This window comes from Macrotis lagotis, chromosome 5 (genome assembly GCF_037893015.1).
Source record: "Macrotis lagotis isolate mMagLag1 chromosome 5, bilby.v1.9.chrom.fasta, whole genome shotgun sequence".
NCBI lineage: Eukaryota > Metazoa > Chordata > Mammalia > Peramelemorphia > Peramelidae > Macrotis > Macrotis lagotis.
In genome coordinates, this window is record NC_133662.1 from 90,944,351 (window position 1) to 90,971,772 (window position 27,422).

Sequence of the window (27,422 nt, forward strand, 5' to 3'; positions counted from 1 at the left end):
TTGGATGAGTCAAAGTAAACAACTCCATTCCTTCTGATAAAATTTGGACCACCAAGACTCTCTCTGTCTTTCCTTCTCCCCTCTTCCCCAACCCAACTTTCATCTTAATCAACTATGTACCTTAAAGACCTCTTGTCTTTATTGTCTAATTCTCTATTGAAACTTAAAGGCTTCCAGGTCTTTCCATATGCTGTGAAATGGAGTTTTCTTTTTTATATGACAGTTCATAAAGCTAGAGCAAGAATTCCTTAGAAACAGAAACTGCTTAGTTTCATTATTTGTATTCCTAGCACTTATCACAATATTTGGCACCTAAGCAAGACTTCAAATGCTTTTTCATTCATTTGTTTATTCATGTATGTCATTTTTATTTTCACTGCACTACACTCCTACAGTACATAAAAGACTGAGATGGTAGAGTCCAAATGAGTTTCTATTGTCATTGATGAAAATTTTGATATACTTATAACTCTTCACTCAGAGATTCTTTTGAAAGATTCTCCAGATTCTAGGAATCTTATGCATCAACATTCACTTTGAAGACCTTAGGATTATAGATTTAAATATGGGAGAACATTATCAGAGACTTATTTCAACTTCTTTGTTTTACCAATGAAGAAAAAGAGATAGAAAGAATTTCAATACTTGCTCAAAGTGGCAGGTAGTAATAGAACTGAGAATTGACCTTTGGTGACTTTAAATCCAGTGCCCCTTCCACTGTACTACACTCCTTCTACCTCCCCCCCACCCCAAAATAATGTTCCTTTTACCAAATCTACCAGAAGATATACTAGTTGAAAACAAAATATATTCAAGTAAACAGCTTAGCAAATTTATATGACAAGGATGATATTCTGATTCTCAGGGACATCCTAAAAGTTTTCCATACCAATAATGTTACAATTATGTGACTCCAGGGAATAAATCTGAAGTGAGAACATTAATGATCCCACATGATCAGGGTAGTTTAAGTTTCCAAAGGAGAATTTTTCTTTGCCTATGTTGCTACTAGCTGGCCTGGTGATTTCATCAAGCTATAGACTGCTGGGTAGCATTGCTAAGCTATTTTCCTAACTGCTTGCCCACTTTCTGATTCTCTCCAATTCAATTTCTCTATTGCCATCTGCCATTTCTTGGCATCTGGTCTTCTCTCTACAGATACTCTACTGTTCTCTGCTGCCATATGATCTTCTGCTTATCTACTACTGTTATGCCTATATCTAGATCTAAATATAGATCTATATCTATCCAAATCTAGATATCTATGTATATATACACACACACATACCTATCTACACACACACACACATACACACACACACAAAACACATATATGAGGGACTTTAATTTCCTTTTATAGGCCACTCCAGAGTTATCGTACTCCTTTATGATTTAAACTATTAAACTAAAATCCACCAGCAGAGTCCCTGATGTTATATATGACTTTTTAATATAGTTGATTTTCTTTCAGTTTTCATTCTGTGATGAGTCCTTTAGTTGGCAAAGTGGGAACTTTTAGTTCATTTTCTTTATGCTTCTATAATGCCAACTCTCATCCATACAAATTCTGACCAAAAAAACTTAGCAAGACTAAAAGGAACAACACAGAGTATCTTATTGTCATTCCAGAAACTAATTATTCCTATATTTACACATATAAATATTGAAAGAACAGTTCACTTTTTTCATTTCTGTTATCTTACTTCCATTTTCATTGAAAATAAGAAAACTTCTCTGACCTGATTTTGCTCCTCACACTCTAGAATACTATTTTTCTACCTCTATCTCAGTAGTCTTGTCATCCTGGAGATATCTCCACCCACTTCTTCCAAAGAAGAATAGAGAATTCCTTCTAGGAATTTTCATTTGATTAAGCACTCACACCAGCCTCTACCTTGGTTCAGCTTCAGATTCTACAGACAAGCCTTTTTAGCTTCCTTTTATGTTTTTTCTCCCCCATAAAAATTAGCACTTTAAGGACAAGAATTTTTTGTTGTTCTTTTTCTCTTTCCTTGTATTGTACTGGGCATAGTTCCTGGTAAACAGTAAGTGTGCAGTATATGTTTTATTTAATCTCATCTGAATTGGCAGATAGATGTTCAAATAAATAAATTACTGGGTTTGGAATCAGATTCATATTCATGACTTCAAATTGAGCTTTATATACTTATTAGCTGTGTGATTTTGGGCAAGTCACTTAAGCCTGTTTGCCTCAGTTTCCTCATCTGTAAAAGAAGTTAGAGAAGGAAATGGCAAGCCACTCCAGTATCTTTGACAAAAAAGAAAAAAATCTTCAAATGGGATCATTAAGAGATACTACTGAAATGTTCCTTGGATGATTTGATGTTATTGGGCATTAATCAAGCATTTATTAAAACTTTTTTTTCTTTTTAACAATTGTACTTATTCTGCCAGATAAGGTTTCTAAGATGATTTTTTTTTTGTAAACTGGTACTATTCCTGGCTGATATAAGTACATTAATTAAAATTACAAATGGTGGTATTTTCCAAAACAGAAAATTTAAATAATTATTGTTATTTTATAATCAACATGATAAAATACATTAGCAGTCAAATTTTGATACACTTTTTTCCTTAATGTCAGTGAGGCCAAGGTCAGTTTCATTCCCCAAATTATATATCTTCAGGAATGAAGACTAAATTGGTTCTCTCCACCCTGGATGTCCTGGTTCTATCCTCCACCTCTGAGATTGGAAGAAACAAGTATATGTGTACTTGATTATACTCTAACAAGCCCAGTCAGATATGTTCCCTCATATCAGAGTATATTGCCTTATACAAGCATATCTGACCTTTAAGATAAGATTAATCATAGTTATTCTAGGTCAGATAATCCCCAAGAAGGTGTGAGTCAAACAAAAATAAACAAAGTTAAAGATAAATAACACTAAAAAAGCAGAAAATTTGAATCAAAAGGTAATGATTTGGATCCTGGCTAATTCTCTTACAAGCTGTATGATCTTAAACAAGTCAAATAATTCATCTAGCCTTTATCTTTCTAGATTATATTCCAAGTTCTACCACTGATACCTGGACATTCTGTACCATTCCACAAAATTTTCCTCACTAGGGAAGTTCTTTCTGCCTACTTCTCAAAATGTAAATTATACTTGCCCTTGCAGCCCCTTCCAGTAATTAACAGTCTCCTCCCAAAACGTCCATTTTAAGGAAAGTATCTACACCAGCCATATCTTTATTATTCTTCCGAATTCATTATAGTCTTAAGAATTTCTCTTCTGAGCCCCATAGCTTCCCTCTTCCCTAAATCCCACCTTGTGCTCTGTAGGCATTGAGTTTTTTTTAGATTTTTGCAAGGCAAATAGGGTTAAGTGGCTTGCCCAAGGCCACACAGCTAGGTAATTATTAAGTGTCTGAGAAAGGATTTGAACTCAGGTACTCCTGACTGCAGGGCCAGTGCTCTATCCACTGTGTCACCTAGCCACCCCCTGTAGACATTGTTCTTAAGAACTCAATTACCTCTATGCTTCCCATATCAAGGGCAATCAGCAATAGGAACTATCTGAACTAGATAAAACTGTTTTTAATACTTAAGGAAAAGTTCATTAGTAATATATTTGGACCATCTCCCTAAAGTTAGATATTCTCCCAAAGTGTGATGGTTTATCCCTCAGGTATTTGGCACTACAAAGGCACTGGCATAAAAACATCTGGTCTCATCTTGCTTTCTCCAATCAGCCTGCAAGTTCCACACATTTTTGACTCAATTTTTACAAAAAGTTGCAGTTTTTTTCATTGTAATTTTAATCTAGCCAGTTAGTCTTTTTTTTTAAATTAGATTTACTCAGGAATCTGGCTGCCTCTGGCCATAGAGGATAGAGCACTGAACTTTGAATGAGAAAATTCTGAGTTCACATTCTGCCTCACTTATCAATTGTTTAACTCCACTTAATCTCTTTCAGCCTCAGTTTCCTTCTCTGAATAATAAACCTACCTCAGAAAGTTATTCTGACTATTAGAAAATTGTCAACCTTAAAGTGTTATATAAATAGTAACTTTCATTACAATGTCAGTCCAATGTCCAGATATGAAGCAGGATGATTAGAGATGACCCTTAATAGTATGGAAGATCTTGGCCTTTTTAAGCTAAGTTCTTTAATAGTTCTCAGTCTGACTGAGGCAAGGTCCATTGGGTGATTAAGACTAGATAGGGGAAAAAAAATTAGACAAAGAATGGTCTTTTTATCTATTCCAAAAAAAAAATCAATCTGAGAGGGGAAGGATGGTCAGGATTTCTGGCCCAAGCAGAAACAGTTGCTATTTATATTCACTCTGAATCAGTTGGGGGCCAAAGAAAAAAATGACCAAATGGAGTTTGGCCTGGGACCTATTGTTGGCCAATCAAAACTTACATTCCTTAGGACAGAGCACCCTCAGGTAAGGGTATAATACCCTATTCAAACAGAGGCTTTAGGTGGCTCTGCCCAAAGGAATGTAAATTTTGATAGCTCAACAGTAGGTTCCAGGTCAATTCCCACTTGGTCATATTTTAGATCTTCAGCCAAACTGAGGCCTGCCAAAATCCCTAACTTAAAAAGGATCCAAGATCATCTCCAGTCATCCTGATCCATATCTTGCCACTGACCCTGAATAACTCCAGAGGAGAAAGTGAGGTTGGTAACTTTGCATAACCCTCTTTCACTTAAATCTAATTCAGTTGCATGTCATGGCATCACCTTCCTGATGCCATGGTTCTCTTTGAGAATAAAGGACAAACAACAACAATTATTACAATGACTTAACTCTAGCCCCAAATTTATTATCAGTGAGGAGATATTCCCTTAAATTATAACCTTCAGAAAAAAAAATCTAAATGTTTTTAACCTCTTCTTCCATTTTTCCACTCCAAGTTCAAATATCCCTCTTAAGAGCCTGAGATCACCCACTTCCCAGTCAGATGACAATTAACTAGATGACTAAATTAGAGAGTAGCTGGCTTTTATTCTTTCTCTGTAAGCATCTTAGACCTCTAGTCTCCCCCCCTTCTTCCTAATCAATAGCTAATTAACGTTGAACAGCTTCTTTACTATAGCATGAACTCCCAGCAGTTTTATAACTTCTCTCAATGGCCTTTCCCTTTCAGAATAAAATCAAACAACCCCCACAAGCCACTATCTAATTAAAAAAATTTTTTTTTGATTCCACAGTTGTTCCTTTTGCTTTTATAGATTCCCATGTCTGAAAATATGCATCTCATATAGGTAGCAGATATAAGAATTTATTGTTTTCAGGATTGGCCTTGCAGAGAACTGAGAAGTAGGTCAAATATCTTCATTGCCCCTTCCCTTTTGGTTGTCATTGTTTTTCTACTCTGCCTTTGGTTTTTTCCCTTGTTTTCAAACCCATAGAATAAGATGTACTCCACTACCACCCTTTCTGCTCATTCAAGTTTGATTCAACTGGATTCTGAATTCAGCTCTCAATGCTTTGTATCTGCTCTCCTTCCTAGTTTCAACTCCATTGAACAATGTATCCCTGAGATGGGTATCTTTCCCTCCTTCCCCCCATTTCTTGTCACCTTTTGTATGTTATCTCCCCATTAACTGAAAGCTACTTAAGAATGTTTCATTTTTATTATTTATTTATTTAAAATATTATTTTATCTTTTTATTGATTGTACCTTAAGTATTTATCAGTGACAGGCACATTGTAAGCATTTAAAACATGATAGTCATATTGAATTGGATTTGTTGATTTGGATTTATCTCTTTCACTACTATTCTTTGAGTTCCCTAAACATGTTCCCAAGTAGCATTATGATCCTGCCAATGAAATCCTTGATTCTACACCATTGTGCTTTCCAGGATACAATTTCTTCTTCCAACCTTGCTATGCCTGGTCATAATCCTGACCAGAAATCTATTCACTGACATGTGAACCCTCCTTACATGAAAATTTACCTATGAATAATTCATCATATACCATATGCCAAAATCCCATACTTTTCCACTTAAGTGCCTTTACTAAAGGGAAAGTGATAGTGAGCATAGTGAAAGACTTGGCATCAGGAGACCCCGAATAAGTCACTTAGTCTTTTTTAACCCTCAAATTAGATTTCCTAATCTGTAAAATGGGAACAGTGATAATACCTATTTCACAGGATTGCTGTAAGGATTAAATGTGATAATATTATCATGCATTGCAAATCTTAAAGTGCTTGTCATTACTACTATTATCACAAGGACTGCTGTTGCTATTACTCAGTATTTCATTTGTATAGCGAACTCCCAAGTGATCTAATTATCTTTACCAATGGAGTTTGACATTTTTTTCTCCAACTTACAGTTTTAGAGTTATTGTAAAGCATGGAAAATTTAAATAACTTGATCCCTGGGAAGTGCTACTGATAGTTAATTATTTACTGCCAACTGAGTCTTCTCTACATTGAAACTTATCAGTAAGTAGTCCTATTTAATCTGTTCTACAAAAGCCCAATTTTCCTACTTCCCAACTATTGTTAATAGAGGGTAGGGAGAGCACTCATGATTTCATTGTTATATGGCACTTTTGAATGAGCAAACATTCACTACCAATGTAGACAGGAAACTTCTCTATCAAAAAGGAATCTATTCCCAGGATTTGGGACAGCAAATGCAAAGATGTGGTTTTCTATATGAAGAACTTCAAGTGGGCATCCAGAGTTAGGGGTTAGAGTATTTAGAGAGAAATAAAGTGCAGGAAACCTGGAAAGGAAGGAAAAAAGATTGGTTGTGATAAGGTTCTATTGTCAAGTAAAATATTTTATATTTCATCTTGGAAGTAACAGAGACACTGGAATTTATTGAGTGAGGCTGGAGAGGGGATACAAAACTAGATCAACTTTAACTTAGGGAAATCACTTTGACAATTTAGTAGAGGATGTATTACAGCAAGAAGACCAGTTAGAATTCAATTTCCAGGCACTGCTCAATAGATATATGGTTAAAGCACATGAATAAACAATTCTCAAAAGAAGAATTGAAAAGTATTAATCATAAGAAAGAATATTCCATTTTACTAATAATAAAAGAAATGTAACCTTCAAGTTCCACCTCATACCTTGCAAATTAGCAAAGATAACAGAAGATGAGGATAATTACAATACTGAAGGAGTTTTGAAAAAGTAGCTACATGTGTATTATTTGTGGAGCTGTGAATCAGTATAAATTCTTACAAAACAATTTGGAATTAAGCAAAGAAAACCACTAAAATTTTGATTCCTTTTGATTTAGAGAGTTTAGCTTGGAACCTAAATTCTAGGGAAGTCATAGCAAAGAACTAAAAATGATATAGGTACCCTTTGACTGGAGAAAGTAACAACTCTGAGTAACTAAGACATTTTGATTATTATAAGTACCCAAATTAATAACAAAAGATATATGAAGGAAGATACTATTTGTATCCAAAAAGAACTCATAAAAAGAAGTATGTGTAAAAAGTTTTACACATCACACACACACACACACACACACACACACACACACACACACACATTTGTGTCTAATGATATCCATCACTCAGCTGGAAAAGGGGAAAGAAGAGAAAAGAAGGCAAAAAAGGGAAAGTTATCTAACTTTATTATATATTTTAAAAGAATAATGAGTTATACATAATAAATGCATAGTTTTATATACAATCATCTTTTTTCCTATTCTACTGTATTGTAGAAATGTTTATTTTATTTCTTAAGTCCAGAATAAAATAAATAAAATTTAAATAGAAAATATGGTATTTCAATATAATGGAATGCAAATTTGGTATAAGAAATAATAAATATAATTATTATTGAGAAACATGGAAAGATTGATATTATTTGATGTAGAGTGAAACAAGTGAGCATAGCCAAGAAAGCAGTATTTTACATGGTGGCTACAACAGTGCAAACAAAAACAATAAAACAACAAAATATAAATTTTACAAATGAACAAAAGTAAGCACAACCCCAGAGAGAAAAACATAAAGGAGAATACATCCTCACTGCATTTCTCTGCAGAGATGGATAGTCCATGAATGTGATCAAGTGCTTATATTGTCAGACGTTTTTGATACATTAACTGATTTTGTTGATTCTTTTTTCTCTTCTTCCTCTTTTCCCCATGATGTCATTGATCAATGAAGGACAAATAACAATCTTAAAAGAATGTTATATGAGATGGCTCTCTGGAAGGCAGGAGAAACTAGAAGGAATTCTGGTGTTGTAAAAATAAGACGTAAATAATGTTTTTAAATTTTTAAATTTTTATTTTTTAAAAATATTTTTTAGAAATCTGTTGCAATAGTTGTTACAATAGTTCAGATGAAAGATAATGAGATTTATTTGAGCATGGTGGCTATTTGGATAAAGGGAAGAAGACAGAGAAAAGAGATGTTGTGAAGGTGGGAACTATAATATTTAACAACAGATTGTGGTTTGAGTGAGAAGACATGAATAACTTATCAAAGTTCTGATCACTGGTAATTATGAAGATGGTAGGGGTCTCAACAGTAATAGGAAAGCTGAGGGGGAAAAGGGGGTGTTTATGGGAAGTGAAAAGAGTTATGTTTTGAACAACTAGACTTTGATATGTCTATGAGACATCAAGTTAAGAGTTTTGAAAAGAAATTGATAATTCAGGCCTGGAGCTCAGCAGAGAGATGCATCCAACTAAAAAGATTTGAGAATCATCTGCATAGAGATAACAGTTGAACCAATCTAATGCAGTCTAAGAAATATTTATTAAGCACTAATTAAGTACAGAATTTAATCTTTTTCTTATTCTTCTGAAGATGTCAAGGTCACTAAGCAAGATAGTATGGAAGGAGGAAACAGGACTTAGAACAGAGCCTTGCAGGGTATTCACAATCAGTGAGCATGACCTGGAAAAAGGACATTAAAAACAAAAACTTTATCTTGAAATCTTAATGAGCTGAAAGGATCATAAGACTGACAGCTGAAAAGTACCTTATTAAAAACCTAGTCCAATCAGTCAATCAATAATGATCTATTAAGTGCCTAGAGTGCAAGGCAATGTTCTATGCTAAGATATAAAGAAAGACAAAAGAGATTTCCTGCTCTCAAACTAAGGCCTGATGAAGTTAAGTAATTAAAACAAAATTATATAGGTGGTAAATGCCTTCTACCTAGTTGATGAGAACACTTCTAGAAAGGAGATTCGTGTCAATTAATTTTAGAGAGAGCCACCCCAACTCCTCTAGTCAGAGAGAATTTTGGGCAGATATAATAGACTAGTTGGTTGGTTTTTGTCCTTAATTATTGTCATATAAAATGACATCACTATGTTAGAGATAAATCTAATAAGATCACACACACACACACACACACACACACACACACACACACACATATATATATATATATATATATATATATTATATATATATATATCCCTACATAGATAAGTCTATGCAGGGATATATATGTATATTATAAAGAGGCAGATATAATAAGCTGACTGTGGTATAGGAAGTCAGAGCATACCTGCTGCATATACCTTTTATAATAATAAAAACTGGATAGTCCTGTAGAATGTAGCTTAGCAGATAATAACTGAACTTAAGTTGTTACTCCAAAGTATTTTTGTGCTCTTTACTTAGAAAAACCCTATGCAACACTTGTGATATAACTCTCTTTTTCCAAATGAGATAGATGAAATTTGTTCATTCTGATATTTGCTTATAAGTTTAAGTGGCAAGATTTGAACCCAAGTCAATCCAAACCTTCAGTCCAACATAATATAGCCCTTCCTTTATTACTGGTTACCTTCAATTATTCTTTCTAAGCTCTAACAGCAGGGCAGTTAGATAGCACAGTAGAGTGACTAGAGTAATGGACCTAGAACCAGGAAGATTTGTTTTCCTGAGTTCAAATCTGGCTTCAGATAGTTCCTGGCTCTGTGACTCTGGGCAAATCACTTACCTTTGCTTTGCCTCAGTTTATTTGTCCTTCATTCTCAAAGAAGACCACAACATCAAGGACATAATGCCATGAGAAGATCCTGAATTGGATTTGAGTGAGGGGGTGCTGTGCTAAGTCACCAACCTCACTTTCTCCACCAGAGCCATCTGGATCTAGTGGTCAGATATGAATCAGGATGACTAGAGATGACCCTGGAGGTGAAGCAATCAGGAAGACCTGAATTTAAATCCTACCTAAGACTCTTGACACTTCTATAAAATGAAATGGAGAAGCAAATGGCAAGCCATTCCAGCATCTTTGTCAAAAAAACAAACAAATACACAAATAAATAAAAACCAAATGGGCTCATGAAGAGTTGGATACTTCAACTCATGAAGAGATGGAACCTAAAATGACTGAAAACAACAAAGCCTTGAAAACAAATTGACAAATAGTAATTAAATCTCTCTTGTTCTTGGAGCTGTGTGCTAGAATGTTGGATGAAAAGAGAGAGACTAAATATAGCAAGATCTTACCTAGTAGGAGAGACCAGTGTTGTAATACAAGAATCATTTCTTTTAGGCTTTTAGGTAAATCATGTGATTTGGGGGGCTATATTTAAATTGTTTAGTTTAGGTTATTATTAATATTCATTGTTAATGACAGGGCATATGCCAAGTGGTAGGAAAGTCTGTTAGATAGAATTTGCCATGAGGAGACCATAAAGTTTCTAAAATACTCTGAATAATTTAGAGATGACTATAATGTCTGTCCATAATAGGGTCAGGCAATGACATCTTTAGATACCCTGCAGTCACAGCTATTGAACTGTAAATTATCTCAGGAATCTTTCAGTAAAATCCCCTAATCTTAGAGATGATTTTAAAAAAAGGTTTCAGGAGGTTAAATAATGCCTAAAAAGCATACATATAGCAAATGTCAGGGATGGGATTTGAAACCAAATTTTATAGCACTAAGGTTAGTCTTTTTTTCCATTATAACTGCTTCCCTGTACACAGTCTTTCTATGAACACATTCTTTCTTTCCCTACAGAAGGTGATGCCATGGTTTCTGTGCTGCCTATGAAACTGAACCAAGCTCATTTGCAAACAAACTGTAATAAGAGGCCACCATGCTTATCTGTTATTCTGCAAGGTTGTTCTTTTACTATGTGTAACAAAAATTTTCTCATGTCCATTACTCACTCATTTTATATCATGCACTTTTGCTGTCCAGAAAGCATTAGACGTAATGACCTGAATGATTTATCTACAAAACTCTCCATCCCAAAGAATTTGAAAGTGCTTTAGGGGCTATATACATAGGATACACTTCACCTATCTCTGATAGGAAAGATATCAACTATTTAAGAGCAGTGAGACTATATATTGAAGTGTCTTCAAATACTGTTTAACCAAGACAAACCTAAGTTGAAATTGTATAAGATGCACCAAATTACAATGCAACTGAAAACTGGATATGATGTCAATAGGAAGATCTCACTTTTTTTTAGTTTAGAATCATATTCTGAGTTTGTTAAGTTCCTTAGAAAGCACGAGTTTCTTTTTGAGAACACTAGGCTATTTGACACCCTAAACAACAGACCAGTGGTCTAATGAAATCAGTGCTGATACTAGAGTAAGTGTACCTTGCTTAAAATGTTTGTTCTTTCTTACTACTTATGTGATTTTGACCAATTTACTTCAACTCTCAAGGTTTCAGTTTCCTCATCCATAGAGAGGTGGAACTAATTAGATGATCTCCGGTATCATGGCAAAGGTGCTTCATTAGGCAATGAAATAAAGAGGATTTTACTGCTAAATGTTACTAATTTGGGGAAACTTGAGAAAGTTGGAAATTCTGTGAAAGCTTCAATTTCATCCTCTTAAAATGGACTTTAGAGATATCTATACTATTTATCTCACAAGAATCCTTTTTGGCATTGAATAAGACAATGTAAGTTGAGTTATATATACATATATATATATATATATATATCAGCTATTATTGTATTTCACAATCATATTGGTGTGACTCACAAAGTGTTCACCTGCTAACTGCATAAAATATTGTGTTTCCAAATAAATCAATTTTTGTTCTTTCTTGAAATAATTTAGGCTTTTATCCAATGGAAGAATTCTCTCCTTTGCTTATTCTGGAGCAAATCAAAAGTAGTGAAAGTGAATTGTAGACCTCCTCCTTGACCTTCTCTTCACTTACCATGAATCTTGAGGGGAAATTTGAATGCAAGTAGGAATTATATAGTTCGTGTTATAATAGATGAGTCTCAAAATGTATATTGAATTATGCTACTTTTCCTACTGATAATTATCCTTTCTAAAATACAAGAAATATCCTATTTCTAAATTTAAAATTATACAATTCTTTTCAACTTCTTTACAAACAAAAATACCTGAACTAAAATCTGACTGTCACATGCTGTGGCTTCACCACATCCTATTTTCAGGGTGGTTTCATGGGGCAATGACCTTCATTTTAGATCAGGAGAAACATCAGTGTCAGTGCTTCTTGAAGCTAGAATAGTATACCTTTTTTCCCTTTTGACTGCCAAGTACCCACCTCCACAACTCCCCATTTGTTGTCAGTCCCCAAGTCTCATCATATTTGTGTGCCTCTAAGTTGACAATCTATAGATTTTCATCAAATCAAGCCATGGGAAAGGAGCTTGAACTTCCAGATATGATATGGGCTGAGCAACATGATAGCATATTATAAATATAAATTTGTGTAGCATTTTCAATGCCTAAGAAAAGCACCCCTACTTCTTTTGAATTTTTTCCCCTATGGATCCTGGCCAGTTTTTTAAAAGTTTGTTAGGAAGGTTCAGCCTCACTCATTGGGAAGCCTTTTACTTGTAGAATAACAGGTATTCAAGTATTTTATTTGATTTTACAGGCTGCATATAAAAAAATATCTACCTAAACAGGATAGGCTTTTCTTTAACTCTTCATGTTGGAAGTGACTGGATCAATGCAACATTTCATAATTGGAATGAGGCCTCATTCTTTCACATATAGAATATGCCAGAGTTTCATACATCTTCTGTTTGTCACTAAAAGGTAACAAAATTAAATCTTACATGTGATATGGTGAATTTAATATTTATGAAGCAAAAATATGAGGGGGGAGGAAGAAGGAACTATGCCATTATTATATTGAAACTTGCAGCACTCACTTGTGGACAGAATTGTGTGACTTGAAGCATCACCTTGGTGTGTTTCTGCAAATGAGAATTGTCCAGAAAGTAATGTCTCTTCACCAAAACTTGAGGCAATATGATATAGTGGACAGAGTACAGGACCTGGATTCAAAAAAACTGGGTTTAACCCTTGCCTTTGATATGAATTGAGTGACCATAAGAAAGTTAATTAGATTCTTTCTCCTGGTTTCCTCATTTTGTAAAACTGGGAACAGAGGGTGGAAGAAATGAACTCAATAGTTTCTCAGGTCTTTCCCAGATCAGTACATTTTGAAGCAATGAACCTATTATTTCTGAGCATATGCTCATTTCTGAAATCTTTCCAGACTCTTTCTTCTTGAAAGCTACATTGTCAACCTGGAGAACTTTTCCAAGGCCTGTCCTTATCATTGACTTACTGCTTATGAAAACCATTTTTAAGGACTCTAATCATGAACATCATTCTTCTGATATATAAATAAAATCTTATTTTATGAAGTATATGGTACATTTCTGATGATGATTAGAATGTCCTATCAGAATATAGTCACTTTTTTTCCCCTTTCCTTATAGTGAACTCTACCTTCTTTCAAAACAAGGGCTTGAACTATCCAATCACTTATCAATTCATGAGCAAGTAGGCACTAATTGTATTAGCAGAAATTAAGAAAACAAGATGACTTCTTATACTCTTAAACCAAATTCCAAAACCTTCTGGTGTTGGTTGTTAACTGTGATATTTTTAAGGAGGTCAGAGCTAAGAATGAGGCCCTGTTAACATAGTTTCAAGGGCTACAAAGGGGTTTAGAATAACCCGAGGGCTATTTTCTAGGGCTAGATAACCAGAAATGTGCTGCAGAGAATTCAGTTATATTTGGGATACAGTTGGCTGACACAGTCAACTCAACAGTCACTACTCTGGGTTTGTTTTCTGGGTGAGAAAAAACAAATTCTTTATTCTGACATTCAACAGTCTTTCAAAATAGGTTTCCAGTATACCTTACCAGAATTATAACACTATATTAATTTTTCACACACCCTACTTTTCTCTCAGTAAATTGTTCACCAGTCTCATTCTAAGAATCTTTCCCTTTTTTATGTCTTTGCCCTTACCTGTTTTCCTCTGACTAGAATGAATTCCATCTCTCCCCCCCAACACAAACACACTCACACACAAACATATTTACAGAGAGGGAGAGGGGAGAGGGGAGAGGGAGAGGGAGAGGGAGAGGGGGAGAGAGAGAGAGAGAGAGAGAGAGAGAGAGAGAGAGAGAGAGAGAGAGAGAGAGAGAGAGAGAGAGAGAGAGATTGAGAGAGAGAGAGAGATTGAGAGAGAGATCCCTTCTCTTCATTCAAAAACTAACCATGTTTCTACATCTTCCATGAATGGTCTATGACTTGCTGTACCTTCCTTCCCTCTACACATTTACTTTGAGTTCTAGGTATTTGTGTATAGTATCAACTTTTGTAGTGTATTATTCTTTCATCTTTCTATTCCCCAGTATAGTAATTTTTATATGTAGGATTTATAAAGGTTTAATGAAATGAAACAAAAAGTCTATACAATCCCCAAGGGTGTAATTTGGTCTATCCTCCCTCCCTCATTTCCTGCTTTCAGAGAGGATCAATGATAGCTCCAATATATTTTAGCTCTTAGGGATGTTGATTGAAATCTAATAGTCCTTGGAACTTGCTTTACACTAAACCACCATCTTTAAGCTGTCTCACAATAACCAGTATACAGCAAAGGAACTCAGGCAATAGGTGATTTTCTATAGATTAATATATACTCACTTTAGGAATAGAAATGATCTTTTCAAATACAGCTGCATTTAACATACTTCTTTCCCTCCCTTTGGTTGCTAATCACTATCTCCAGTAATAAAATTTACAAGACCCTTGATTCTAAATAACATAGTCTACTTTACATTTATATAGCATTTTACAGTTTACGAAGACCTTTCCTTGCAACTAGAGGCATGCTGGCTGCCACAGCATACTGTCAAAGCGGATTGGATTGGCCTAGCTATGACACGCAGAAGTTCTGTGACATCATATTCAAGTTACTTATACTCATTGAACTTATCCCTTCATCTGTAAAAATGATATTATCCACACTATTCATCTTACACAGTTGTTGTGAAGAAAAAGTTTTTTCAATTTTAATATACCATATAAAATGAGTTATTTATTAACAATACCATCAAGTACACAACATTAATATTAGACCAAACTCATTATATTCATATATAGAATTCTCTATATGGAAGTTGCTTCTATCAAGGCCAATCAACCAATGGTCTGTAATTTTTAATACTAGAGAGAGTAGGTTGAAGATATTGAGAGTTTAAATTATCGTGGTTCCTTGTTACCTTGAAAATAAACTACAGATCTCTCTCTGGTCAGCATTTAAAGTAATTCAAAATATTACTTTCACCTGTCTTTCTAATCTAATTATGAAATTAATCTCCTTCACTCATTCTTCAACCAAAGTGGTCAACCTTCCTCATACTTTGCATTCTATATCCCACCCACATGCACAACAGAACACATTCTATATCCCACAGCACAAGATGCTCCTCCCCTCCCCTCCCCAATTCCTGGAGTATTCTGCCTCCTTAGTCCATATCAAAGAATCCCTAGATTTTTCCAAAGCAACAGCTTTGGTGCCACTTCCCAAAGGAGACTTTTCCTTATCCTCCGGGTTTCAGTGCCTACCAATAAATCCCCACAAGAAACAAAATCACTTTGAATAATTTAATATTTATTTTCATATATTAATCTGTATATGAGGCAGAGTACAATAATGGCTAAAAAACTCGCCTTGGCATCAGAAAGATCAGAAAGACCTGGGTTCAAGTCTCTTTCACAAATTGTGTGACCTAAGTATTGATCCAACCTCTTTAAGATTGAAAGGTGCTGACCTGAATTGGTTGAGGGATTTTTCTGATTTAGGAATTCCCCACCTTAAAAAAATCACAGGCTTAGTTCTTATCTCTATCTGTACATCCATGGTTTCCTCCTCATTCCTAGCCCAATAGAATGTCAGCTCCTAGAAAGTAGGGAATGTTTTGTTTTTGTCTTCCCATTTCCTAGAATAGTGCCTGATAAATGGTAGATTTCAATAATGCTAGAACTGAATTTCTGAATTTGATGGAAGCAGCATGCCCATGAATATCCTGCAATTTTCAGAGGCAAGACTTGAAGCCAGTTCTATATGATAGTAAGGCTAGCCCCCCTCTATTCCATCTGCCAGGCAGCCCCTCAGTAGAACTGCCACTATCCCAACTTTTCTGATGATGAAAGTTCAGAGAAGCTGTCATTTGCCTGTGGTTACTTGGCAGGAAGCCCAGATTTAAACCCAAATCTTTAGAATGCATCTATGATCCTTAATCATTTCTCTAATATATTAAAATGAAATCATAAATTAGTAAGAAAAAATTGAATGTTATTCATATGAAGTTATAAACATTAAATAGAACATATGGAAAATCTCTATCAATGTCAAAGATAATTAACAACTTAAGGAATTTGTTCAGTTCTATTTAATTCAATTCAATCAACATTTATTGGGAATCTACTATGAACCCAGCATTTTACTAGGCAATGGAAATATAAATAAAACAATAAAATCATCCTGAAGAAATTTGCATTTAATAAGAATAGAAACAAAATATGAATATAGAAAATTAAATAAAAATTATATGTAAATCAAAGATACTATTAGACTTCTTGTTAGAAATCAAACTAGAGTTATGCTTTGAAGAAACTTAGGGATTCTAGGAGGTGGAGATCAAAGAGAACATTCCAGGATAAGGAAAAACTCTGGACAAGGGTATGGAGGCAGATATAACAGTAAAAGATGGAATATGGAACTGAAAAATTTACCCATAAGTCCATTACAATACTGGCAAGATTTTGCACCATACTAATGACTCAGTCTCATGCAATATTGTCAAGACATCAGTATATCATAAAACCTGTCTACTATTCAATTTTAAACAATGAAGCACATTTAAAGTCTTTTGAATACTGCATAGAAAACACTAAGCCTTTGGAATGTTAATGTAGACATAGCCTCAGGCTGTTTGATTCACACCAGAATAATTACATGTAAGCAATGTAAAGAAACCCTTCTGCTGAGGAAGTTCTAACCCTTCGGGGATGCCATCTTTGTAACTAGAAGGCACACACTAGAGGTCTTGTAGTTCAATCATATCATTTTATAAATGAGGAAACTGAAGTCCAGACAGCTTATATAAGTTGCCCAAAATGGCCTGGGTAATAATTGGCAGAGATGGGATTTAATCTTAGGTCTTCTCCTTCTGGCTAAAATATTATAATAGGGTACCTTATTCTCAAGCATACATGACCTGTACACTTATATTGTGGGCTAAAACTTGATATACTTTGAATTTAGTTCCATTCTTAATGAATGTTTCAAACAGATATATCAATTTATTATCTCATTAAGCTAACAGTCAACTTGGGCCACCTTCATTTAAAACATTAAAACATTAAAACAATGTTTTAATCATTCTCAAGTTGTTCCTAACCAAGATATCATTATAATGAAATAATTAAGATAAAAGATAAAACCAGTTATTCTAATTATTTTGATTATCTTATTAAATATATTCAACCAATAGTTCAACTTCTTTGTGTTGGAAAAGTCCATTTTACTATTATAATAATAAATCCATTTCACTGTAAAGACAATACCTCTTCTGTTTCAATCTCTCAACTACATTGCTTTCTTTAGGTTAAGTCTGTACACTTATTTGAAGCACAGGTTTACACAGTTATAATTAAAGTTTGGGTTGTTGAGACAATTCACATATATCCAAAAAAGCAAATTCTTAGGATCTTAAACACCCTTTTTATGGCAAACACAAGAATTAATAAATTAAATGAATTGTAAGATTATATATACAAACATAGAATTCCCTTGGATAAAATCACGCTAGTTTTCAATTTGAAGATATTTTTTGAGAGTCAGAATGAGTAACATGTTTTCTATGAGTAAGTAATGAAATTAACTTTTTCATCAATTAGGCATGCCATTTAGTTAGATGGAAAACATTGATGACAACATTGAGCACTAATTTATACAGAAGGATTAGGAAAAGGAGTGTGCTGATATATTAAATATTCTGGTCAAGTTAGAAAATACAAATTAAAATAAAATTTTAAATATCATATTATCAGTCCAGAAGTGCTCCCAAATATTTATTATTAAGTACTCCCAAATACTGTGTTAAACCTTAAGGAACTAACATTGAAACGAGTGAGAATATGCCAATGACAGCATACATTATACCTGAGTGTGAGCTTTTACATATACACATATACATGCATTTACTATATCTGTATATGCATTGGTCAAAAAAGAGGCCTCTAGTTAACCCATTTTCATCATTGTTTGGGCCTTACCTGACTTAGAATGAATGTAAATAGAAATTGCTCCTGTTTTGACTTGAAATCCTGATAGTCTTCCCTTTCCCTGTTTTTTTTTTCTTTTTCTTTTTAACTAGGTAAAAGAGACCATTCTTTGCATCATTACTGTTTACCTAGCCTTACTTAATGTATGGACATTGCCTCAATGACATTGAGAATTGTAAAAGACCTTAACTTAAAAAGGTCAAGGTTTCCCACTGAATGCAAGGCCATCACCAGAAGTACTGATCTATATCTTACTAATGGATTCAGATATCTCAGGAGGAGAAATTTGAGGCTGGTAACTTTTCACAACCCTCCCTCACTTAAATCCAATTCATTTGCATGCCATGGCAATGGACTGGAGTCATTTTTCTTTCTTTTTTTTCCTCTCTTTCTTTTTCTTCTCTTTTTTCTTTCTTTCTTTCTTCCTCCCTCTCTTCTCCCTCTCCCTCTTCTTTCCTTTTACTTCCCTTTCCTTTCTTCTGTCCACATAGAGTATTATACCCTTACCTACAGGTGCTCTGCCCAAAGGAATATAAATGTTGATCTCTGAAACCCCCCCCCCCCCAATATCTTGGGGTTTTCAGGCTAGTTTTCTTTTTTTAAGGCTCATTCCTTAAACCCAAATCTCTCTGATTTTCTTACTTTAGCCAACAATAGGTCTTATGTCCATTTTCTCCTAGCAATTCAACCTAGTGCTACTAGCAGCTGGGATGGGGAAATCTGAGAAAGATAGCTGTGGTTCATTTTGGGTGATGAAATCACCAAACTCTCTGACTCAGGGACTTTAATTCCCAGGTTGCTTAGGTTAATACAAAAAGTTCACAAGTTACTATAAAAAGTTCACAGTTAGGTTCTTTGAACAAGCAGCAAGATACTGAGTTTCATTATTACTGTGAGCTGAAGGGTAGGCTGTGATTAGCAGAAGTTGAGGAAAAGAAAAGCTAAAGTGAAAGCCGGAAAGCATTGATCCCCAATGTGAGAAAGAGTAGTCAGAAAGGGAACTAAACTTTGGTTCTTTAACAAGGTAAAAAAGGTAAGTTTCTATGAAGATAGCAGGGTTAAGCAAAAAGTGACAATCTGGCCTAGGTATTTTAACAAGGTAAAGAAGCTGAGTTTCTAAGAAGATATAAGGTTAAGCAAAAATAAGCAAAGGGGGGAAAAAGGAAAGCAGTCATGAGACAGTGACTGAGCTAAGAGCAACAAGGATCCAGCATGAGGAGCTGGGACCATAAAATTGGGATTATATGAATCCAGAATAGAGAAATGAAGGGGAAAGGAGTCCTGTGTAGGAAAAAGAAAAGGGTCAAAGTGCCAGTCCCTCTTTAAATTCCCTTCTGTGGTGGAAGGAATGGGCATGGTGTTTAAAGAGTGGTTAACACCTGGTCTAGGAAGGGAGTCTACTAAGCATACTTCAAGGGCAGGGCTTAATTAACAACTGATATAAAATAGCATTCAGGACTTGTGAGTGGAGTCTTCTGTGCCTGCCTACCCCCCCACCCCGCCACCCCAAGTGTGACTAAAGGTCACGCATATGACCACTTATTGTCAAATCCAGAGTAGTTGAGGATTAATGACATAGAGATATCTGGATGGGTGTCTGTTGCTGAGGTAACTGTGAAATGGGATTTACATAAACCAATACAGAATTGAGAACACTTTAACAGAATTGAGAACAAAAAATTATATTTGTTTCCAATTCAAATAGGTTGAAACAATTCTCTGTACTCAGAGTTCCTCTGCTTTACTAGAGATTCACCTAATATGCTGTAGTTCTTCCTAGCTTTCTCTCAATATCACAAGGGTACAACCTATGTTCTTCTTCTGGCATATAATTCCTTGATACTTAAATTTAGAGTACCATTGTTGGTAATCTGCTCAAAAATACAATCTTTGTTTTGTGGTTGTAGATTCATTTGATAGCGTCTGACTCTTTGTGGTTCCATTTGTGGTTTCTTGGCAGAGATAAATGATTAGTTTGCCATTTCCTTCTCTAGTTTATTTTACAGATGAGAAAACTGAAGGAAACAGGGTTAAGTGACTTAGTCAGGGTCATCCAGCTAGTAAGTATCTGAAGTCACATTTGAACTCATGAAAATGAGTCTTCCTCATTCCAAACTCAGTGCTCTATCTAATGCGATTCTCACACATCTATGTGATACTCATCATTAGCTCTTTATAGGAACTACCAAATCTCGTTACCATTCAGTACCACTAACATCTAGTTGGACATGTATGTATTCCAAATCCTCTAACACTAACACAAAGAAAGATTTACTAAATATATGTCAGATAATGAATGAATTAATGAAGACAGATCTAGACCCACTCTTACTACCAGCATATATAGTTTTGTATATACCTGTGTGCATGTCCACATAATCACTAAAAGCTATAAAATACTTCCAATTTTGATAAGTGTTTTGTTAATGGTATTTCATTTTATCCTTCCAAATAGCAATGCGACCTAAGTGTTATTGTTGTCACATTTTTATAGATAAAGATAACCAGTATGAAAAAGGCTAGGAGACCAGGTCATACAACTAGCTGGTGCCTGAAGTGAGATTTGATGGGGTTTTTGTGTGTGTATACTTGTCTATGCTAAATGCAAAATCTCAAAAATTAGTTCAGTGGAAATATTCTAAGAAGTTTGCATGCATAAAGGTATGAATATTTATTATACACAAAGCATCACATTTGCTATTTTGGATGTGAAATAGAATAACAAAAAAAGTAGAAAAGTCAATCTTTGCCCTCCCATAGCCTACAGTCTAGTTGGAGAAACAAAAATAACACACAGGAAACAACTGGAGAACACAAAAATTGCTTCTGTGCATGAGAGTTGGATCATAGGTTGTAGAGCTGGAAGGAAATTTTGAATGGGAGAGCCATCCTAATGAAGTTTCTCTGTTTGCTGCTGAAACCATACCATTGCCAATGCAAAACAGAAAACTGGCAATAAAAGCATCATTTACATGAGAAATTACCCAAGTGCCCCCACACATACAGCTTCCCTTGCACAATACAATGCCGTTCCATTTTTGGTGGAGCATATGCTAAATGTTTAAACTCAAAGATGATTTAGATGAAATAGAAAAGGTTTTTTAAACATTTATTTTACACTTTACGGGATTCATTTCGATTGGCAGATGTTCCAAAGCCCAAGAAAAAGTGACTGAAAAGGCTTGCTGAATAGACAATGTTGCAAAAGAAAGCAAAGACGAAAAAACTTGAATCTTCAGGATGCTTCATTGGAGAAAACAGATAGATGAATGAATTAATCAATTAACATATAAATAAATAAATGGGTTAATGGATAGATTGTTCAAGGAATGAATTAATAAATCAACATATAAATAAATAAATGGATGGGTAGATAAATAGCTGAAGAAATAAATAAATAAAGTGAATGATCTTCCAGAGGAAACCTAACAGTTAAAATACCAACAGGCTTCCAAATTCTTTCAGGTACCTGCAGCAAATGATGTATTGATTTTGCTGTTAAACTGCACAGCTGTAACCAACACATTAGACATGGAAGATAAAAGCAATGACTAAAAGCACCTTATTTCATCTGTCACACCTGAGGCTCTGCCTTCTCCAGACCTTCAGTGTATTAGCACAGAAAATCAATTAGGTAAAGAGCTAAGCAAATGAAGAGAGAATAAAAAGGGCCTCATTCACAAAGTGTCAGGGATGTCAACAACCCCTGGAGACTCAGGCTGAGTATAAGATAGCTCCAAATAAACCATGACAACTTTTTCTCAACTTTTCAAAAATCTGCAATTATGTATCATCTCGCCCATTGAGCCTCTTTCAAAGGCGCCTGAGCATTACACCATATTCACAAATACTGAATGGTTTCTGGATTGGAAGGGAGGGGGGGAAAAACAATGAAGAATAAAATGGGACCATTTAAATCTTAGACTTCTTGCTATTATGAACAATTGCAACTCTGGCTCCTGCAAACCTCTTAAGTGATGAACTACTTTCTGAATCAAGTAACCCCAGCTCAGCTCACTAGATTGTCCAAGGGATGCTCAAAATATGCACATTAGCCAGGCATGTGCATGCCCTAGGCAAGGTTTTCAAATTGTGCCCCACACACAAATACCCAAACCCAGTGACATTAAAAATATAGTGCCACCTCTTAAAATAGTAGTTGATTTTCAACTTACTTTGCTTAACAGTTAAGCAAATAGTCTCTGTGGTGTTTTGTTTTGCTTTTTTTTTCCCTTTGTAGTAAGGCTGTGAGAATATGTTCACAAGAGACTTTGAGCCTTCACTGTAACACAGGAGACTTGACAGCACAATATATGTACCCATATGCCATGAAGAATAGTATTCTGTTTTCTGGCATTAAAAATATGTGCATTATAAGAATTAATTTTAAAATAGATCTCTTATTGCATGCCCCCCATCTGTGTGCGATGCCCCAGGCAGCTGCTGTTATTGCCTACCTCTTGGTTCTGCCTGTACTACTATTTCATTTTAATTCACTGAGTTGATGATCTGGACCATTTACGCAATTGAAACTTGTCACTACTAACAAATGCCTCCTTCTGGCTACATTACAAACCCAGGTTATAGCTATGCCTACAAAACTCCAAAAGGGGATTGTTGTGTCTATACCCAACTTCCACAAAGAAGTTTGCTTTGTGGTGTTAATCCATTCCAAAACAAAGGATGCTATCTTAGGTACCTGAATATATTTCAAAGGGAGAGGATATATGCTCACTTAGCTTCTTTCTACTTCAGTTTTTTTATCCTGTTCTCACTATTGCTGCTTTTCTATTCTCTAAACTGAACTACCAATAACTATATCTGGGCAGAGATAAGTTACTGAGTTTTACAATCCCTGAAAATAAGCAACATTATTTTTATCCTAGACATTTTCTTCCTTGCCATGATCTTTGTATCTTCTTAGACAGACCTGATCATTAATTTTTTTTTTCTTCTTTTGAAAGTGGTCATTCTTGGTCTCTTTGCCTCATCTCTCTCTCTCTTGCCTAACCTTAATGACTGATTGGTCATTGTCTCAGTCAAACTGTGACAGATTTTCTGCCTTCATTGTCCACAGTTATGGGTTACAGTTCCAGGGTGGAGAGGAGCCCTTGTGCCTGACAAAAGGGAGCATGGGCCCTAGTTGCAGTTCCAAGGCAGAATGGAATATTAGCATTTGTGACTGCAAAAGAATAGGGAAACTAGTCACAATTCCAGGACCAAAAAGAGATCTAGAATTTTGTCTACAAGGGAGAAGAGGCCTTTCTTGGGCAAAGACTAAAGCCTAGACCAGGGGAACAGTGAACATATCTCTCTCTGGACCACACCATCTTGGAAGCAATTGAAAAGTTGTACACCCTCAGAACTGACTTGAAAATAGCAGTAAAAAATAATAACTTGAAGCTTGGGACAATGACTCCCAAATACTAGATAAAGAGCTCAATTTTAAAATGAAGTTTTAAGTCAGAAATGGGCCAAAAATTAGGAAACTACAGCAAAAAGAGAACTTGTCCATGAAAAACTACTGTGGAGACAAGAAAGATCAAGACACAAACGTAGAAAAAAGACAAAAAAATGAAAACACAGAAGGAATAACCTCAATAAAAATGATAATTGGAATAAGTCAAACAAAAATTTCTGAAAAAGTTAAAAAAGATAAGAATTATGCAGCAAAATGATATAAAAATAACAGTTTGATAAAAGAGGCACAAAAATAATCAAGAAAAGAACATCTTAAAAACCCTAATTAACCAAATGATAAAAGGGGCACAAAACTCACTGAAGAATTTTTTTTTTAGGTTTTTGCAAGGCAAATGGGGTTAAGTAGCTTGCCCAAGGCCACACAGCTAGGTAATTATTAAGTGTCTGAGACTAGATTTGAACCCAGGTACTCCTGACTCCAAGGCTGGTGCTTCATCCACTATGCCACCTAGCTGCCCCTGAAGAATGTTTTAAAAAGCAGAATTAGTCAAATGGTAAAAACAGCACAAAAGTTCACTAAAGAAAATTAATCTCTTAAAGGGTTCAATTAGACAAATAGAAGTTAAAAACTCTGAGAAATAACAAAAAAATTAAAAGTATAAAAAATAGTGAAAATTTATATTAGAAAAATTATATCAGAAAAACAAAGGACTTGAAAACAGAAAGGAGTGATAATTTAATAGTTATTGTACTCCCCAAAAGCCATAAATAATATTAAGGGGAAAAAAGAGCCTACACATCATATTTCAAGAAATTAACAAAAGAAAACTTCCCTGATAGCCCAGGAACAGAAGGTTAAATAAAAACTGAAAGAACCCATTGATTATTGCCCGAACGTGATTGAAAATAATAACTTCAAGAAATATTATAGACAAGGAACTCTCAGGTTAGGGAGAAAATATTGCAAGCACCCAGGAAAAAAATGCATTCTCCATTAAGAATTAATTCAAAGAAGGAAAGAAAGATAGATTTATAGATAAATGAGGGTGTATGTTCACTAAGTTGGGTTTATTCATCTATTTTATCATATAGGGAAGTATGAAGGGACGGGAGAAAAAAAGGGGGGGTTATAGAAGAGAGAGCAGAGTGAGGGAGGCAATTGTCAAAAGCAAACCATTTGTGAAGACAGTGTGGAAGAAGAAGAAAGAGAAAGAAAAGTATAAACAGGAGGAAAATAGGAGAGAGACATACACAGATATTATGAGGGGAAGACCAGTATTTAAATTTAAATTTAGGTCTTTTAGGCTCAGAATTAGACTATATAGAATATTTTTTCATATGACTACAGTACATAAAGCACCTTAGAGTTAAGAAGACCTGTTTTCAAATTTGACCACAGTCATTTACTGGCTGTGAGACCCTGGACAAATAATTTTGTTTTTCCTTGGTTTTCTTCATCTGTAAAATAATGCTCATAATGGTACCTTCCACATATTTTGTGCATCATATGATGTATTTTTTTCACTTGGGAAGACTTTTATGAACTGATGCAAAGGGAAGTGAGCAGAATCAGGGGAACATTGTAACATAGTAACAATATTGTAAAGATGATGAATCATAAATGACAGTTATTCTCAAGTCACACAATAATACAGGACAGCTCCAAAGGACTCATGATGAAAAAAGTCATTCCAATTCCAGAGAAAGAACTAATAGAGTTTGACTGCAGATAAAAGTATCCTTTTTAAAACTTTATTTTTCTTGGTAGTTTTTGTATCTTTGTTTTTTTTTTTTTTTTGCAACATGGCTAATATGGAAATATCTTTTACCATTGCACTGGTGTAACCTATATCAAATTGCTTGCCTTCACAAGAAGGAGGGAGGGGAGAAAGGGAGAGAATTTGGACCTCAAAATTTAAAAATAAATATTACGAATTGTTTTTCCATGTAATTGATAAAAAATAAAATGAAATAAATTTTCTGGGTTTTTTTGAGGCCAGATAGATTAGGTTATTTGCCTTATGGCCTAAACATAGTGTTGTAGGCAGACTTTGAATGCCAATTGTACTGGATCCAAGTCCAACACTCTAATCATACCTCTTACTTATAATAATATGAAGGGGAGAGGAATAGGAACATGCAAGACGTATTTGTTACAGTCATGTATTTAAATATTTGTATGTATACAAATGTTATAATGAAAATCAGAATGGAATAGAGGATGATGAGAGAGAGATTTAGAACTGAAAGGACAATCAGTTCTCACTTTACAGATAAGGAAACTGAAGGCAGAGCTGTGATGTGAACTGTCTGAGGCTATTCAGATGGTAAATGGAAGAATCCTTGTCCCTGGAGGCATTCCCTGTCCCCTGCCCTAGGACTACAAATCCAGGGTTCTATCCATTGCAAAACCCCTGCCTGGATAAATGATTTGTTCATGTATATTTGTATTCTACAAGTCATTAATCACAAAACCAAAGGGGAAAAGGATAAGAACATCCCAAGATGTCCCATTTCATCAGGGCTTGTGGAGGGCAAGGGTGGAGAAGCAAAGCCCTGAGCCTTGGCATGATCTCCCTTCTCTGTGATCTCATTTCTTGTCAGTTCAATCCTTTTTGCCCAACCACTTCATTTATTCTACCTATATTCAAACTAGAGAACTCAGCTCTGGTCCTTTAGGTCTGGCTCTTTGCCCTAGATTGTTACCAGGGGCTCTGATGTGGAGAGGGACCCATGGGGTTCATAGAAAGCTAAGTCATCTGGCACATGGAGGACTAATAAGATTTAGGAAAGTCAGGTCTTCCTTTGAAGGAAATGTCTCCAAAGATTTAGCAACTTAATAATCAACCAAAATTCCACAGGACTCAGGATGAAACTTCAATCTATCTCTAGACAGAGATGGAAAAACACAAGAGGCCAGATGAAAGCCTATTCTCTTGATGTGTCTATCTCTGTCTCTCCCCCTCTCCATTTTTTTTCTTTTTTTGGACAAGGTAAGCTTGTTTTGCACAACTCTACATATTAGTGAAGTATTTTTTTTTCCTTCTAAATGAATGGGGGAGGGGGGATAGAGAGAGGAAGAATTTGGTTCTAAAAATAAAATGAAATAGAAGAAAGAAAGAACCAAGGAAAGCTTCAAAGCTTGAATGAGGCCCTTCAAGATCCCCTTGTCCTGAGATCAGAGATAGCAGATGAGAGCTGGAGACCTAGCAGGGGCCTGGGAAACCATCAAGTCTGATGCCTTCATTCAACTGATGAAGAAAATGAATCTTGAAGGAGCTGCTCATGGTCACCAAAGAGCAACCCTTTGAGAGTCAAATAATTTTTTGGACACAAAAGAGCCTGGAAAGAAAGAAGCCATGCTTCTCCAGGCTCCAGAAAGGCACTAGCTTATCAAAATCCCAGCTTAGGCTCACAGATCCTTCCTAGCAGGACCCCAGCTTCACC

The 27,422-nt window shown here is 35.1% G+C and overlaps 1 long non-coding RNA gene across 4 annotated transcripts in view; it reads right to left on the reverse strand.

The window, feature by feature from the left end:
* LOC141489799 (uncharacterized) overlaps positions 1-15,093 on the reverse strand; it is a 113,683-nt gene extending 98,590 nt beyond the window's left edge. For 3 of the 4 annotated variants that reach the window (XR_012468995.1, XR_012468994.1, XR_012468992.1), the window contains exons 1-2: positions 14,907-15,093; positions 13,110-13,235 (exon numbers count right to left, since the gene is read on the reverse strand). This is a non-coding gene — a long non-coding RNA (uncharacterized LOC141489799). Of the gene's footprint in view, positions 1-12,852; positions 12,987-13,109; positions 13,236-14,906 lie in introns of all 4 variants that reach the window. The other variant, XR_012468993.1, reaches the window with a different exon arrangement.
* Positions 15,094-27,422: the final 12,329 nt, after the last annotated feature.